The sequence below is a fragment of the Oryx dammah genome, unplaced genomic scaffold (genome assembly GCF_014754425.2).
Source record: "Oryx dammah isolate SB20612 unplaced genomic scaffold, SCBI_Odam_1.1 HiC_scaffold_23, whole genome shotgun sequence".
Classification (NCBI taxonomy): Eukaryota; Metazoa; Chordata; class Mammalia; order Artiodactyla; family Bovidae; genus Oryx; species Oryx dammah.
The window spans coordinates 50,257,474-50,263,928 of record NW_024070207.1 but is presented as its reverse complement, the minus strand read 5'-3'; the positions used below and the strand labels follow the sequence as shown (position 1 = coordinate 50,263,928).

Genomic DNA, 6,455 nt, shown 5'->3' with positions numbered 1-6,455 from the left:
GGGGAAATTAACAACAACACAATAATAGTGGGAGACTTTAATACTTCACTCACACCTATGGACAGATCAACTAAACAGAAAATTAACAAAGAAATGCAAACTTTAAATGATACATTAGACCAGTTAGACCTAATTGATATCTATAGGACATTTCACCCCAAAACAATGAATTTCACCTTTTTCTCAAGTGCTCATGGAACCTTCTCCAGGATAGATCACATCCTGGGCCATAAATATAACCTTGATAAATTCAAAAAAAATCGAAATCATTCCAAGCATCTTTTCTGACCATAATGCATTAAGATTAGATCTCAATTACACGAGGAAAACTATTAAAAATTCCAACATATGGAGGCTGAACAACACGCTTCTGAATAACCAAAAAATCACAGAAGAAATAAAAAAAGAAATCAAAATATGCATAGAAACTAATGAAAATGAAAACACAACATCCCAAAACCTGTGGGACACTATAAAAGCAGTGTTAAGAGGAAAGTTCATAGCAATACAGGCATACCTCAAGAAACAAGAAAAAAGTCAAATAAATAACCTAACTCTACACCTAAAGCAACTAGAAAAGGAAGAATTGGAGAACCCCAGAGTTAGCAGAAGGAAAGAAATATTAAAAATTAGGGCAGAAATAAATGCAAAAGAAACATGAGACCATAGCAAAAATCAACAAAGCCAAAAGCTGGTTCTTTGAAAGGATAAATAAAATTGACAGACCATTAGCAGACTCATCAAGAAGCAAAGAGAGAAAAATCAAATCAATAAAATTAGAAATGAAACTGGAGAGATCACAACACACAACACAGAAATACAAAGGATCATAAGAGACTACTATCAGCAATTATATGCCAATAAAATGGACAACGTGGAAGAAATGGACAAATTCTTAGAAAAGTACAATTTTCCAAAACTGAACCAGGAAGATATAGAAAATCTTAACAGACCCATCACAAGCACAGAAATTGAAACTGTAATCAGAAATCTTCCAGCAAACAAAAGCCCAGGTCCAGACGGCTTCACAGCTGAATTCTACCAAAAATTTAGAGAAGAGTTACCACCTATCCTACTCAAACTCTTCCAGAAAATTGCAGAGGAAAGTAAACTTCCAAACTCATTCTATGAGGCCACCATCACCCTAATACCAAAACCTGACAAAGATACTACAAAAAAAGAAAACCACAAGCCAATATCACTGATGAACATAGATGCAAAAATCCTCAACAAAATTCTAGCAATCAGAATCCAACAACACATTAAAAAGATCATACACAATGGCTAAGTGGGCTTTATCCCAGGGATGCAAGGATTCTTCAATATCCACATATCAATCAATGTAATTCACAACATTAACAAATTGAAAAATAAAAGCCATATGATTATCTCAATAGATGCAGAGAAGGCCTTTGACAAAATTCAACATCCATTTATGATCAAAACTCTCCAGAAAGCAGGAATAGAAGGAACATACCTCAACATAATAAAAGCTATATATGACAAACCCACAGCAAACATTATCCTCAATGGTGAAAAATTGAAAGCATTTCTCCTAAAGTCAGGAACAAGACAAGGGTGCCCACTTTCACCACTACTATTCAACATAGTTCTGGAAGTTTTGGTTACAGCAATCAGAGCAGAAAAAGAAATAAAAGGAATCCAATTTGGAAAAGAAGAAGTAAAACTCTCACTGTTTGCAGATGACATGATCCTCTACATAGAAAACCCTAAAGACTCCACCAGAAAATTACAAGAGCTAATCAATGAATATAGTAAAGTTGCAGGATATAAAATCAACACTCAGAAATCCCTTGCATTCGTATACACTAATAATGAGAAAGTAGAAAAAGAAATTAAGGAAAAAATTCCATTCACCATTGCAACAAAAAGAATAAAATACATAGGAATATATCTACCTAAAGGAACTAAAGACCTATATATAGAAAACTATAAAACACTGATGAAAGAAATCAAAGAGGACACTAATAAATGGAGAAATATACCATGTTCATGGATCAGAAGAATCAATATAGTGAAAATGAGTATACTACCCAAAGCAATTTACAAATTCAATGCAATCGCTATCAAGCTACCAGCGATAATTTTCACAGAACTAGAACAAATAATTTCAAGATTTGTATGGAAATACAAAAAACCTCGAATAGCCAAAGCGATCTTGAGAAAGAAGAATGGAACTGGAGGAATCAACTTGCCTGACTTCAGGCTCTACTACAAAGCCACAGTCATCAAGACAGTATGGTATTGGCACAAAGACAGAAATATAGATCAATGGAACAAAATAGAAAGCCCAGAGATTAAATCCACACACCTATGGACACCTTATCTTTGACAAAGGAGGCAAGAATATACAATGGAGTAAAGACAATCTCTTTAACAAGTGGTGCTGGGAAAACTGGTCAACCACTTGTCAAAGAATGAAACTAGATCACTTTCTAACACCGCACACAAAGATAAACTCAAAATGGATTAAAGATCTAAATGTAAAACCAGAAACTATAAAACTCCTAGAGGAGAACATAGGCAAAACACTCTCCGACATAAACCACAGCAGGATCCTCTATGATCCACCTCCCAGAATTCTGGAAATAAAAGCAAAAATAAACAAATGCGACCTAATTAAAATTAAAAGCTTCCGCACAACAAAGGAAAATATAAGCAAAGTGAAAAGACAGCCCTCCGAATGGGAGAAAATAATAGCAAATGAAGCAACTGACAAACAACTACTCTCAAAAATATACAAGCAACTCCTGCAGCTCAATTCCAGAAAAATAAACGACCCAATCAAAAAAATGGGCCAAAGAACTAAATAGACATTTCTCCAAAGAAGACATACGGATGGCTAACAAACACATGAAAAGATGCTCAACATCACTCATTATTAGAGAAATGCAAATCAAAACCACAATGAGGTACCACTTCACACCAGTGAGAATGGCTGTGATCCAAAAATCTGCAAGCAATCAATGCTGGAGAGGGTGTGGAGAGAAGGGAACCCTCCTACACTATTGGTGGGAATGCAAACTAGTACAGCCACTATGGAGAACAGTGTGGAGGTTCCTTAAAAAACTGGAAATAGAACTGCCTTATGACCCAGCAATCCCACTGCCGGGCATACACACTGAGGAAACCAGAATTGAAGAGACACATGTACCCCAATGTTCATCACAGCACTGTTTATAATAGCCAGGACATGGAAACAACCTAGATGTCCATCAGCAGATGCATGGATAAGAAAGCTGTGGTACATATACACAATGGAGTATTACTCAGCCATTAAAAAGAATACATTTGAATCAGTTCTGATAAGATGGATGAAACTGGAGCTGATTATACAGAGTGAAGTAAGCCAGAAAGAAAAACACCAATACAGTATACTAACACATATATATGGAATTTAGAAAGATGGCAATGATGACCCTGTATGCAGGACAGCAAAAAAGACACAGATGTGTATAGTGGACTTTTGGACTCAGAGGGAGAGGGAGAGGGTGAGATGATTTGGGAGAATGGCATTGAAACATGTATAATATCATGTAAGAATCGAATTGCCAGTATGTCCGATGCAGGATACGGCACGCTTGGGGCTGGTACACGGGGATGACCCAGAGAGATGTTGTGGGGAGGGGTGTTGGAGGAGGGTTCATGTTTGGGAACGCGTGTACACCTGTGGTGGACTCATGTCAATGTGTGGCAAAACCAATACAGAATTTTAAAGTAAAATTAAAAAAAAAAAGAAAACAAACAAACAAAAAAGAAATGCAACAAAGCAAAATGGCTGTCTGGGGAGGCCTTACAAATAGCTGCGAAAAGAAGAGAAGTGAAAAGGAAAGGAGAAAAGGAAAGATAAAAATATCTGAATGCAGAGCTCCAAAGAATAGCAATAAGAGATAAGAAAGCCTTCTTCAGTGGTCAGTGCAAAGAAATAGAGGAAAACAACAGAATGGGAAAGACTAGAGATCTCTTCAAGAAAATTAGACATACCAAGGGAACATTTCATGCAAGATGGGCTCGATAAAGGACAGAAATGGTATGGAACTAACAGAAGCAGAAGATATTAAGAAGAGATGGCAAGAATACACAGAAGAACTGTACAAAAAAGAGCTTCATGACCCGGATAATCATGATGGTGTGATCACTCATCTAAAGCCAGACATCCTGGAATGTGAAGTCAAGTGGGCCTTAGAAAGCATCACTAGGAACAAAGCTAGTGGAGGTGATGGAATTCCAGTGGAGGTATTTCAAATCCTGAAAGATGATGCTGTGAAAGTGCTGCACTCAATATGCCAGCAAATTTGGAAAACTGAGCAGTGGCCACAGGACTGGAAAAGGTCAGTTTTTGTTCCAATTCTAAAGAAAGGCAATGCCAAAGAATGCTCAAACTCCTGCACAACTGCACTCATTTCACATGCTAGTAAAGTAATGCTCAAAATGCTCAAAATTCTCCAGGCCAGGCTTCAGCAATACGTGAAACGTGAACTTCGTGATGTTCAAGCTGGCTTTATGAAAAGCAGAGGAACCAGAGATCAAATTGCCAACATCCACTGGATCATGGAAAAAGCAAGAGACTTCCAGAAGAACATCTATTTCTGCTTTATTGACTATGCCAAAGCCTTTGACTGAGTGGATCACAATAAACTGTGGAAAATTCTGAAAGAGATGGGAATACAGGACCACCTGACCTGCCTCTCGAGAAATCTGTATGCATGTCAGGAAGCAACAGTTAGAACTGGACATGGAACAACAGACTGGTGCCAAATAGGAAAAGGAGTGTGTCAAGGCTGTGTATTGTCACTCTGCTTATTTAACTTATATGCAGAGTACATCATGAGAAATGCTGGGCTGGATGAAGCACAAGCTGGAATCAAGAGTGCCAGGAGAAATATCAATAACCTCAGATATGCAGGTGACACCACCCTTATGGCAGAAAGTGAATAGGAACAAAAAGCCTTTGATGAAAGTGAAAGAGGAGAGTTAAAAATTTGGCTTAAAGCTCAACATTCAGAAAACGAAGATCATGGCATCTGGTCCCATCACTTCATGGGAAGTAGATGGGGAAACAGTGGAAATAGTGTCAGACTTTATTTTGGGGGGGCTCCAAAATCACTGCAGATGGTGACTGCAGCCTTGAAATTAAAAGACGCTTACTCCTTGGCAGAAAAGTTATGACCAACCTAGATAGCATATTCAAAAGCAGAGACATTACTTTGCCGACTAAGGTCCGACTAGTCAAGGCTATGGTTTTTCCAGTGGTCATGTATGGATGTGAGAGTTGGACTGTGAAGAAGGCTGAGCTCCGAAGTATTGATGCTTTTGAACTGGGGTGTTGGAGAAGACTCTTGAGAGTCCCTTGAACTGCTAGGAGATCCAACCAGTCCATTCTGAAGGAGATCAGCCCTGGGATTTCTTTGGAAGGAATGATGCTAAAGCTGAAACTGCAGTACTTTGGCCACCTCATGCGAAGAGTTGACTCATTGGAAAAGACTTTGATGCTGGGAGGGATTGGGAGCAGGAGGAGAAGGGGACGACAGGATGAGATGGCTGGATGTCATCACGGACTTGATGGACATGAGTCTGAGTGAACTCCGGGAATTGGTGATGGACAGGGAGGCCTGGCGTGGTGCGATTCGTGGGGTCACAAAGAGTCGGACACGACTGAGTGACTGAACTGTACTGAACTGATGGCATCACCGACTCCATGGACATGAGTTCGAGTAAACTCTGGGAATTGGTGATGGACAGGAGGCCTGGCGTGCTGTGATTCATGGGGTCGCAAAGAGTCGGACACAACTGAGCAACTGAACTGAAGTGAAGGAATGCAGTGGAAAAACAAACTTTGTCCTTTTCTCCTCCTTGAGAATTCCAGACCCCTAATCTCCACTTGAGAGCCCCAGACCCCTTTCTCCTCCTTAGGGACCCTGATCTTCTTATCAATCTGCCTATGAATTGACTCTCTCACTGGTGGCATTGTAAACTGGTATAGCCACTCTGGAAAGAAGTATGGACATTTCTTACAAAACTGAGTACTCTATTACCATATGACCTAGCAATTGCTCTTATGGGCATTTGTCTCAGAGAAATAAAAAATTTAATTTCACAGAAAAAACTAAACAGGAACAATCATACCAGTTTTATTTATAATAGTCAAAAAAGCAAAAGAACCAAAATGTTCTTCAATGAGTGAGTGGTTCTTTTTTTTTTTTAACTGTGGTATATTCATAATATAGAATATTACCAATACAGAAAGCAAAAAAAAAATCATAATTTACAACTACTTGAATGGGTCTCAAGGGATTTATAACAATTATAAGGAGCCAATCACAAACTTGTTAAATGATTTCATTTATTTAACATGATTTCATGTATGTAGCATTCTTATAATAGCAAAATTAGATAAAGAACAAATTACTGGATTCTAGGGATCATGAGGGAGG

The 6,455-nt window shown here is 38.4% G+C and overlaps 1 long non-coding RNA gene across 1 annotated transcript in view; it reads right to left on the bottom strand.

Moving 5' to 3' along the window:
- LOC120881762 overlaps positions 1-6,455 on the bottom strand; it is a 17,219-nt gene that overhangs the window by 587 nt on the left and 10,177 nt on the right. The window lies entirely within an intron of this gene.